The 12,410-nt window shown below is 36.4% G+C and overlaps 1 long non-coding RNA gene across 1 annotated transcript in view; it reads right to left on the reverse strand.

The window, feature by feature from the left end:
- Positions 1–3,487: 3,487 nt before the first annotated feature.
- LOC148417064 (uncharacterized) overlaps positions 3,488–12,410 on the reverse strand; it is a 29,433-nt gene continuing 20,510 nt past the window's right edge. The window contains exons 3-4 of the long non-coding RNA XR_015866986.1: positions 8,408–8,538; positions 3,488–5,590 (exon numbers count right to left, since the gene is read on the reverse strand). This is a non-coding gene — a long non-coding RNA (uncharacterized LOC148417064). The remainder of the gene's footprint in view (positions 5,591–8,407; positions 8,539–12,410) is intronic.

Here is a 12,410-nt window from a genome sequence, read left to right on the forward strand (position 1 = left end):
TGGAGTCCCTCTAGTGGCCATTTGTAGTTAACATTTTGCTCTTAGCGATGCTGTTCTTTTTACATGCAGGTGTGATGTACATGGCATCTTTATGTACTGTTGTAAATACGACATTTATTGTTATTTTTGTTATTTTACATTGTTAATTTATTGTTATCAGACACAAGCCTTAATTTTGCCATTTGTAATAACAAGAACACACTTGTTATTCACCCTTGACTCCTTGATGTTTTCCAATATGTATAATCTTTACCGAGTTTGCTCACCTTTTATCTGGATTGTTTTTCGTTGACCAAATGCAGGTATAAATATTAAATAATTGATTTTATTTGGAAACATAAATCATCTTTGCATGACAAAAGTCGCAGCTTTTTAATTATCCTAATATATTATTTACCAATGTAAAATGGCATTACATTTCTCACCTGATTCCTAATATATACCGTGCTAGCTGTCAATTGAGACCCATTTTGAAAAATCCGATTGGCAAAACATTGGAATAGATTCAGTTTGAAATGACATTTTGACTGCTAATTGATTAAAAATTGCTTAATAGTAAATAAGGTGCTTGATTTTAAGTAGGCTTCATTTTTTTGGCTTGTAGTCAAGTATGTTAGCTGTATAGCGCGTGTGCCAAATTTTTGCCATGTCAGTGAATTTGTCTTAATTATGGACATAATCGTGCAGCCCTACTGAGTCATAAGAAACATATTTCAATGTGGTAATTTGCCTAATGTCTTCAATAGAGATATACTGTAAATATACCAGGATTACACTGTAAATCATGTAAATCTAATGTAGCTGTTAACTACAAATGTATTTTTTTTCCTCCCCAAAATGTCCTTCTCACACAGTATTACAGAAATAAATACATCTAAAATGTAATGTAAAAAAAAAAAAAATGTAATTTTTTGTTGCTGTTATTAGAACTTTATTTAAAAAAAAGAGTGTAAGTGGTTAAGAAAATCAAGATAATTGAGAAAGAAATCTTAACACCTGGAGAAAATTATTTATTCAAGTTCAAGCTGCAATTACTGTGCCAAATGATGTTTTAATAAACAGGCAAAGGGAACAAATAAAACATTCTTTTTATGTTCACCTTTATGAAAAGTATCAGTTAAAATGAATAGATCTGAAAAGCACAGTCTTCTAGGGTATACTACTTACTGCATTCATTTTCTTCACGTAATATTTTCAGCTATGTCATATATCAAAAGTAAACACAATTTTCTTTTAAAGGTCATTTTTTCTTAACTATCGCTGCATCTTCACCCTCCGCACCCCCTACCTTCCTGCTTTGCGTTTGTTGCGAGACTCATAGCCCTCCAGCACAGCCAGCGTGATCGAGATGCAATCTGAACTTCCTGTCAGATCGTGCGGGGCGTGCTTGCCTGGTATTGGTAGAGAGCTTGGAGCGGTGCAGGCACAGATATAAACAATGGCATCATCAGCATATCGTGACGTTATTCGTTGTGAGGGTCAGCTGAAAACTGGGACACAGTTGCATTCATCGTTCAGTGAGCTCTTCTATACAGTTAAACCCACCGACAGCAATGAATGTTGATTGTGACCTTTGTGGTTGTTTTTCGGAGAAAAAAAAGAAGAAATCGTCATCTTGCTTGTAGGAGAGAGTCAGTCAGTAAAAGCCAAAGCCAGTGTGCAGGACCGGCATGTTTTATTTTTGGGGTGGCGGCCTACTACAGGGTACAATCAACGGTCGATGGTTTTTGAGTTTAACCAAACTCACCGACAGCGTTGAATGTTCACTGGGGCAAGCACAAACCTAATGGTAACCAGAAGGAAAAAAAAAAAAAAGACATGGCGACTATGTTCCTATGTCTGACAATCTCAAACAAAATAGAAAACGTAAAGAAAATAACATTTCTTGGTGTGAAATAATTTCCAAACCTATGGGTATACTCTGTAAAACAAGAATTTGCTAAACATAAAAGCATTACACACATTATATTGTTCCAAATAGCTCCAAATTAAAAGCTATACACATTAATATTCTCTTAAATTATGAAAAAACAACCAAGCAATTATTTCCTCAATTAAACACACTTTTACGACTTAGCTGAATTTAAAACAGTACAATGTACAAAGCATACAAAAACCAATATTGTAGCATTATTCAGAAACTGGTTGAATTTAGAGATGGTTTCTGTTAGAGTTTAAAGGGCACAAGTGACTTAAAAATTGAATGATAACAAACAACGCTAACGCGTATCCCTGTTGAAGGTGTTCATTCACAGTGAGTCACAAAGATTTAAAAATATCTTGTTACAAAAATTTTAAAAGCACAGGTATAAACCTGAATAACATGTGAACACAAATAAATGGTTGATATGTTTTCCTATACCTTTGGGCATATATTTAAAAAGTCACAGTCATACATAAAATTTTTTGTATGTATTATTAGAAGCATGTCATGTTTTGGGATACCTTATTGAGTATGATTAACCAAAATGAAATGAGCAATAGTAAACCAGGCGTAGGATTCAAAACGCTTTTGTACTTATTCCTTTGAACATGTAAACTTTATTAAACTGTGATGTCAATTTTTGAGTATTATTTTCTCACTATTTTATATTACCATACTTTAATACCATCTCATTAGTAAGCATGCTTAGAACGTACATATTTGTAAACATGTCCCCACCTTGACTTTGCACCACACTACTCAACTTGAGAATTACAGGGGAAAAGTTAAAAAATAGAGGAACAGTTATGCTGATATGAATATAAAAAGAAATGTATTATTAGAGCCGTTGCACACTCCACGGTGTCTCCACTAACGAGGCCCTTGCACAAAGAACTGGCTTTGCCTCTCTCATTGTTAAATGCCAGCAGTGTTAACACTGTCCTATCATGAACTGTCACCACGTGTTGTATGGAAGTAACTCATACAACACGTTCTCATTATCGCACTCTGGGTCATGTCAGTGTTTAGAGAAGGACTTTATTTCCTTTAAAGCAGTCGAGAGAGGAAGACATCGTCTTGAAAAGGCTGAGTCATGGCAATTTTGAGGTGGGGCGTGCTCTCTACAGAGGCACTTTCATGTTTAGAGTGCCCTTGCAATGTGCAAATGAAACTGTTGACTCAACCAAATTAATAATCAGTTTTGCCATGATGCAAACCTTGCTTTTCAATGAACAGAACTGCCCAATGCCTTTCTTATATGTAATTATTACATTTAAAATTAAATAAATATATATAAAATAGTCTAAATGATTGGATTAACTGACAAGTAATAAATTATCAAATTAATCAACATCTATTTTAATATATATTTTAATTTTTATTTTTATTTATACATATATATACATATTTATATATATATATATATATATATATATATATATATATATATATATATATATATAAAATCCATTGTACCTAATAACTATATATATATATATATATATATATATATATATATATATATATATATATATATATATATATATAAAATCCATTGTACCTAGTAGCTATGTTATTGCTATTCCAGCCAGTGTCTTTTGTTCATTAGGGACCTTGTAACTGTACGTACATCAGAGACCATGAGTCAAGACAGGGCCTCAGACAAATATGCATTTGGGAAGCTTTTAAAGAACAGACAGTCGCTAAATTAATTAGGTAATGTGAAATAAAATACAATGGTGACTCAACAATCGACCATTAAGTGCAGATATTAATTTTATACATGGCTGGTGTTAAAGAGTGCAGCATAATTTTTCTCTGTTTTCATCTTCTGCCTCCATGCGCACAAGCACTCAAAATCCTAATTAAAAAATAAAGTGTTTGCTTTTCACTGCCAAACCAAGACTGTGCCAAAAAAAAAAAAGAAGAAGAAAAAAGCACAGGTCTTGCTGCGATAGAACGTTAGAAACGTCTGTGCTCCCTCATGAAACAGAATTTGAATGACAGTGTTGGAATTGACAGAAGTGGATGAGACGGATGCTGCTTTATAAGGTCTTTTCTGGCCGCAGGACAAGGGTGACAGGAGGAAAGATCTGGGCCATGAAGAGAGAGAGAGAGTGAGAGAGGGAAGGCCCTGAGCTGACAATGTTGCCCTAATGTGAATGACAAGGTCTGCGCACACATCAGCCTCCAAACTCGCCTGGATGTGTGGGAGATGGATGATGGCGGATGAAGGCAAATTCAGAGTGGGAGCGAGAGAGGAATAAGAAGAGACAGGGAGAAGTGGGGGCGGGGTTTCGGGGTGTCCAGTCTTCAAAGACGTTGGCCTTAATGGCATGGACAGCTCTGACATTTAACTACTGAGTCATCCTTAGATAAGCGTAGGTGGTGGTTTCTTCAGGAAAATATAAATGTTCAAGAGACACTTACTGACCGAGTTATTCTCAACCCCTAATGCTTAAAAGTATGATCATTCGCCGTAGATTAACCCAAAATACACCACCAAAGATTCTTTGTGAATTTCCCACGACAGCAAACTAGCAGAACAAGTCTTGGTAATTAATACCATCAAAGTTTCCCCATCTGATGCTGGTTATTTTGTTGTAACATCCTGGTAATTCCAGAGAGACAAATTCATACAGGGGTGATCAAATGACTCCGAAGTAACAAAGGAAGTGCCTGCAGACAGTATCTGAATAGCGTGTGAATATGTGCTTCAATATATTTTTAATAGGTAAGCTTTAATTTCTTGGCTCAAATTGGACTTCAAAGAAAGGTGCAGGAAAGAGGGGTTTTATATTAGAATCTGGTTCCCAGTTTTTTTCTCCAAAATATTAACTTTGGAGAATAATGATTTAAAATATTAAAAAGCTTTTTTTAAGTTCAATCACTGTATTAGATATATTTCTTTGGCATGCCATCTCAGAGCAAAACAGACTCCTTTTTTTAAGATTTAAAATACATTTTTCTTTCATTATTTACATCTGTGCATTTAGGAGGTGAAAGTGGGTGTGCATGTTGCAATGGACAATTGGGTGTTGATATATTTTGCATGGTTTTGGGTGCATGTTGCAAAGGACAATTGCGTGTTGAAGATATTTTGCGTAGTTTTGGGCGTATGTTTTGGGCGTATCTCGTGACGTTTCGGAGCCACTATCCATTGAAGAAGAACTTAGCTAATTTTGCTAACCTCGATTACAGTGTATTCTACTTACTTGTGGTGCTGAGCCTTATTAGCGGCCCATAATTTTAGCTTACCGGTTGAGCTCTGCTCTCTCACACACCCCCCAAAAAGTTTGGGGTTCCCCTGCTTTAAACAGTTGCTTCACGAGAATTAAAAGTAGGGATTTGATGACACAGGACTATAAATTTAAATATTAGTTTTAGCCAGTCACGTAGATGTCTGAGAGGAAAGCCCACAATTCCATTTATGTGCTTCTCACAAGGGGGAGGACATTCCTGTTGAGGGTGCTGTTGACGGCCTGCAGGTACAGACCAGCCTTCTCTGTCTGTCTGCTGATATCAAACGGCGACGCAATCTGTTTAGTTGACTGACTTAATGCTCACCTGCACACGTGCCTCTGGCTGTGTGTGTGCGTGTGTGTGTATGCCTTGACTTCCTCAGCCTCGTCACAGCTGGAATGTTGCCTGTCTTTATCTGGTGCCCTGCAATTACAGACATACAAACACATACAGGAAATTACAGATGAATCCCTGCTAGGAGGACAAAAGCTTTAACTGGGCATGTTTCTGTCTGAATTTTGTGCACAGAGCGAACATTTAGGCACTAATTGGTCACTTGATGTGGTGGCACCTGCAAAGGCTTAAGAAATCTAAGATACATAATGTATAGTTGGTTAGTTGTTTGTGTGTGTTTACACACATTTTTAAATGACAGTCACACCATAGGAACAATTTAGAGTCTTCAATAAACCCATGTTTTGCAATGTGGGATAAAGCCAATATATCTAGAGAAAATGCAAGAAAACACAGATTCAATTTTACCAACATGAGGCAGATATGCTAACTTGTTCACCATGCTGCTATAAATAAAGTAACAAAGATAACAATCCTTGACTCATGTATTTATTTAAACTTTACAAATATTAATTCATGGCTTTAAATTTTATATAGTTGTAGTTATGAGTAGCTTCACACAATCAAGAGATTGGAGGTGATCAGCAAATTAAGAGAAAAAAAAAACAATAGCTGATCCGATCAGAAAATGGGCTAATCTAGTCAATGTATTGAAGTAATTTGATTATCTACTATATAGTTAATCCTCAGTATTTGTGTTAATTTAGGTATATTTGACATCAATTGCAATGTGTAGGGAAAAAATAGTACCACCAAATAATACCAAAATGCCAAAAATATTGATATATTGAAAAAAAAAAAACCTGACTATTTGCATATTTACCCAGGATTAATGACAAAAACAGCGCGAAACATCTTGTTCGAGTTTGCTGTTGTGTTTTATTTCATGACTCTGGTTTTAATCTTTAGTACGTTCTTTAAATCTTTTGAGGGGGTAATACCAGACTTGTGTTTTTTTTTTATTTTTATTATATATATATATATATATATATATTTTTTTTTTTTTTTTTTTTTTTTTCTCAATTCTCAGTTGTTCCTTAACCTGGATTGAAGACAATCAGTTCCAATTCTTGTTGTTTAATAAACAAATTGTGATGTAATTTTTTCAGTCATTTTCTTTTATATAACCTAAAATATCCAAACATGTTTCACTTACTGGGAGTACATGAGAAAGTCTACGTGGACTCGTCGTGAATAATGACGAAAAGGAGTGAACCAGGGATGAAAAGGGAGAATTGAATAGCCACTAGGTTGCAGGAAGAGCAAGAAAATCTCACTCTCACTTTATCCCTCCCTTCCTCTGACCCACACACAAACACACACACAATGCACAAACACCTAAAATGCATGAGAGACTCCTCAGGGCACCAAATAATAGCGTTCCTTGTCATTATCGTCACCCGGCCGAAGCACCCTCCAGTCTCTAGCACAATCCACGCCGTGTCATTTACATTGTGTGCTAAAATGGCTGCATCAATAGACTCATCCAAAAGCAGAGCGGGTCCCTTCCTCTGTGATTTTCGAGTGCTTTAATAGCCGACAATCACACTCTCGAGTTGTGTCTCGTCAGAACTGGGAAGCAAACGAAAGACACTCTGCCAAAACCCAGTTGACGCAACCGAGTACTATCACGACAGCCAAGGCTTGACTTGAAACCCATAGTTTTCCTGCAAAAATACTGTGCTTTTCTGACAGCATTTCAACAATAAGCTCATTAATTCGTATTGTCACAAAACCAGACTCAACTCCAATGGATATATAATTCGGGGGGAGGGGTACCCGCACATTGTAATTTGGGGCTTGTGCTTTTGGAGGGAGGCTGCAGGATGCTGAGGTTTGGGAGGGGCACTGGTTGGATAGGGGAGGGTGAAGGGGTTTGTGGGATCTGTGGTGCAATGTTAAATTTGAGGAGATTGGTTGGGACTGCTGAAAATAGACGAGGCAAAGCACACACACACACTTAAGGGCTCATGCTTTTGCACGCTTATTTACTTGTGCAAAATGGTAGTGAAATGTGTTCTGTTTCAACAGAAGCATAATTTATGAAAATAGTCATAGAGGGTAGCATTAATCTCCAGCAAGACTCCTCATTTGAGATAAATTACAGATTCGTCTAATTATTTAATTGTTCAAACAGACAAAATATAGATTTTCCTTTTTTTTTTTATTCAAGTCATTCCAATAAGGGCCGGGAAAAATAAAGCGACCAATTCGGGTAAGTCGACTAAAAATAGTAGACTAAAAATAACGCCTCGATGATCTGCCAGAGGAAGAACCCCCAAAAACAGCATATCACTAGGTTGGGATCATTTGGAATTTAAAAAGAGTGATTAAGTAATATTCAATTATTGCACAGTGGACCTGACATTCCACTGCAGTTCTTCAACTGTTGCCACACTTCAATAGACACTACCCATATGTACAGACCGTATTGGAAGTGTGGCTTCATTTGTTGTCCTCGTGCACTACCTCGTGTCCAAATGGCTGATGCTTTTTGTGCACTTGAAGCCTCATATTGATTTAGTAGTTAGCAGGCTTTCATTCAAGACAATACTATCACATGGAGCTTCTCTAATGAAAGGAAAGTGGTCAACTTTTGTTGGTGTCTAATTACTTGTGTGTAGAATATATTAAATAATAAGTATTGCTATTCATTTCAACTCACATTCCCCTTTGGTAAAAATAAAACATAATAATTTTGTAGGGGGGTGAGCATGGGTGGGTCGATAATGTGACTATTTTATGGAATTATCGATAGGTTCATCGATTTTAAAAAGATAGTGACAGCCTTAATTCCAATAGAATCACATGTGATAATGAGCAAGTTATAGAACATCCACAGAAATGTCTTCTTTTTTTTTTTTTTTTTACTCTATAGCCTCATACCGTATAAGGTGAGGGTGTGTGTGGCATGCGGCGATAAACATGGGGATGGTGGGGGCGGTATGCTGGTGTTAGACCGCAGACAGACCCAAGGTGCCGTTGTATGTTTCTGCGTGCCTCCATCATGTCTGGACCTGGTCCGAAAAAGTACAAGACAAAAAAATTACGTTCATTTTACTTGTTGGCTTGTATTACACGCTATTAAAATGCAGTTGAATACGCACATACTGTCAAACTGTGATGCAGGACACTCATGCCACATTTATGGGTTTCCTTTCATATTGTTTCATAACACATTTGTAGTGGTAATGTGTGTTTTGAATTATTGGATATAATAAATAGCATAATTGGATGGAATAACTCTTCAAAAATGGCCTTCATCTCCTTTATACAATTCACAACGTTTTTTTTTTTTTTATATGCACAACTAGCCCACCCTCAACCTATAAACATTGTGGGTGGTCTTGAGAAAAAAAAAACGTTGAAGAGCCCACTTAGGTGAACATTTGCACATGATTATTTGTTTTTTACCCCATAAAGTATTAGTACTACGGTTACATTTCAGAGAGCTCAGCTTGTTGGCCAGAGTATCTAAAAATGAAAGTCATTTTTGGCTGATTTGTTCTGCTGCTTATATAGCCTGTCACAGTGTGACTACAAAAAGTGTCATTTTTAGAAGCTGTGTTGATACTTTGCAAACAAAGCGTTGAGAAGGAAAGAGGTTGAAACAACGCACCCATAATGAAAGGGGTGCCTGCTGAGAAAGATCCAAACTTGTCTCCAATTGTAAGACAGTGCTGGACTCATTTGTGGCCGCTAAGTCTATTGAAATTCAACTTGAATATAATATTTAAGAATGTATTTTAAGCCACTTTGAACACAATACTTTGGAGAGGTTCTTCAGAGAGATTTTCCCACCCTATGCTTTGCCGTAAGAAGCACTCGGCTCTTGGCAAACGTTCGATGGAGGTCATGATTTCATGTGGTGAGTGCAAGGGCTTCTTTCTAAAAATATACAAAAGTGTACAAATGCTGTGTTTAAGCATTTTTGCTTTGCGTACACAACAGGCCCCTGATCCTAAAGTACGCATTTGCATGCAGATGCTAAGGCCAATTTCAAGGATCTTTTTTTTTCTATCCTTTTCTTTACAAAAGCAGTAAGTCTTTTGTTATTTAAAGCAGTCTTTACAATACTCTGTTCAAACCCATGCTGCCCACAAACGCTGTTGTAATAAATTAACTTGATAATTTAAAGAAATTATGGCGACAATCTGTAAACGCAGTTGCTAACAAAAACAGAAATCCCTCCCAGAAATGGTTGAAAGGTGGCTAGCTAAACAAAGAAACTTGTCAGTAAAATATATTTCTTCAGAATTCCTCCCGGCCAGATCACAGAGAGGGAACAATGGTTGACCTTGGTTGGATGAAAAATTGCCTCAATTGTTCAAATTTGGCTTTGATGTTAAAATAAAGTGAGGCGGGTCCGCACAGGAAGCCTGCCACAGGAGAAATTACATCTTTTGTGCTGCCTACGACTGATCTCATTTTTACTTCTTAAAGCTAAAGTAAGGAAGGCTTTTCTTCTCTATAATCTCAGCACGGGTTTCAAACTTAAGGCTTGGGGGCCATATATAGCCTGGCACGCAATTTTACGTGGCCCGTGAAAGCAAATGTCACGTGTCGTTTCCCATGAAAATTCTGTTCCAAAATTCCATTTTATAGTCGCTTGAATAATAGCTGAGCAGTTATCCTAGTTGACTCCGAAATTTAAAATGAGGTTTCTATCATTTAACCGTGTGCTGCACAATAGGAGGTTTTAAAACATTTATCTGGTGTGGCACTTATAATGGCCCTCAGATTAATTTTGCCATCACTGCCCTACCGTTTAATTTATATCCTTTTCAGTGAATAAAATTGGTCGGAGGTAAATGTATATTTGTAGACAAGCTAACCAAAGTAGCACTAGTAACTCATTGGCACTTAACATTTACTTTACATCTCAGTAAAAAGAGTCTCCATCAAGTATTGATTTAAAGTTTTTTCGTCACGTGACATGGTGGGACACTCCCCACAGATGCCACAACCCTTGAAATAGTCTGCTTATTAGCGTTCCCCCCACTAATTAATGTATTAGTAGCCGGAAGCCAGTGTGTAGTATTGATTATTTGGCTTGAGTCAAGTTGAATCAAAACAAGCAGAAGCTGAAGAAAGTAATTCATGCACATGCTAAACAAGTTGCTTATGCAAATTGTCTTGTTCTATCTGTATAATAAACTATGACCACTTAAAACCTGTTTAGTTCACACAGTATATTTTTACTGGGTTAGCAGTAAATGAGTTTGTTATTTTAGTTGTTAATATACATCGCTGGAAGAATAAATATTCATTACTGGCAGTAAATGAATACTGCAGAAGAATATATGACTCATTCACCGATGTTGATAACTATAGACAGCAAAAATCCATTTTTACTGGGCTGACAGTGAATGAGTTAATGAAGTTAAAAGGACGTTAAGTCTTGTCATGTCACTAGTAGTTGAATGGGGCAATGTTTTGGCACATTCATGCTTAATTTATGTTGCTATATGTATTTTAAGACTTTTATATTTTATTTTTAGTTTTTTAGTTTTTAAGATAACTCTGACTAGGTTGTGTAAAGTAATGACATCCGGGTCAATTCTTTGGAGAGTTTAACTTCTTTGCATTGCTCTCATAATCTTTGCTTGTAAAAATAGAGATTTGCTTTGGAGTGCACTTATACAGCACTTTCTACACCATATACTGCTCAAAGCTGCTATCATTGAGATATTTGTCCTGCTGCAGTTGCCATTTGCTTGCAAGCTACAATTCCTAGGTTGCAAATTTTCTTGAAAATTCCTTAATCTTCTGCTCACTATGTAAGCACAAATGAGGAATAAGCTGCATGTTTCGGTTTGCTTTCAACCAAATGTGCTGCCTGCTAAGTGCTAAATGAACAGACGTTTGAACGTTTCATAGCACACATGGCGTTAATCATAAAAATGCTGATAATCGCGAACGACTGCTTCACTCTCCTGCTTCGGGCTCCGCTGCTTCTAATCTTTTTTTATAAGTAATCTTGTTTGAATTGCATTTTTTTTCTCCTCTCATGCTCGCCCTTTGGTGGTCACTTCGTTTGTGGGTATGCTACTTTGCCAGCTCTCAAGTTACACAACAAATTCACAAGATGCTGAAAGATTATTTTAGGTTGTCCCATAGCAATTTTTCTCTCCTATGACAGCCGGGTCAGACAGGCAATAACCCGCCTTGAAATCATCAATAAACTTTTTAATCACGGGGCTTACGAGTGATCAAGGGCAGAAATGAGCAAAGGAAAACAAACATTATGAGAGTTTGGAGTCCAACTCTCACCAGACCATTGAGGGCTATGTTGAAAGCTTGATGGATTGATGCCTTCTGTGGGAAGGAACCACTTTTTGAGCTTGAAATATAATTAAACAACTGACATACAATTCAAAGATGCATCTGCAAAACCAAATGAGTCGGTTCTTCCTGTCAGAACTAAGTCGGAACTGCTGTTTTTTGCTAGCGAGTTTGACCGAGAGGGCCAAGAATTTTTCAAGTGTTCTAACATTTTATTATTTTTTATCATATATATATATATATATATATATATATATATATATATATATATATATATATATATATATATATATATATATTATATAATTTTTTTTGCATATATTTGCATATAGACTTTGGGAGTTTATCAGACTGTTTCTGGATCTTTTTAATCATACTGTGTCTATTTGTAATGAAACTGACCACCCAGAAAAACAAACTCGCCAAATTTATAATACAATTGTCACAAGTTTTAATTATATCCATCCTTGGAGCTTGTCTCTCTGCTCCAAACATCTGAGCCACCATCAGAGCCTTTTGAAGTTTTTTTTTTAGGATAAAAATGTCCAAGTGGCATACTGCAAGAACAGTTTTATATTGCAAATACAAAGTACAAAGTAAAAAA

Source organism: Hippichthys cyanospilos, chromosome 10 (assembly GCF_059441005.1).
Source record: "Hippichthys cyanospilos isolate Australia breed blue-spotted pipefish chromosome 10, RoL_Hcya_1.0, whole genome shotgun sequence".
NCBI lineage: Eukaryota > Metazoa > Chordata > Actinopteri > Syngnathiformes > Syngnathidae > Hippichthys > Hippichthys cyanospilos.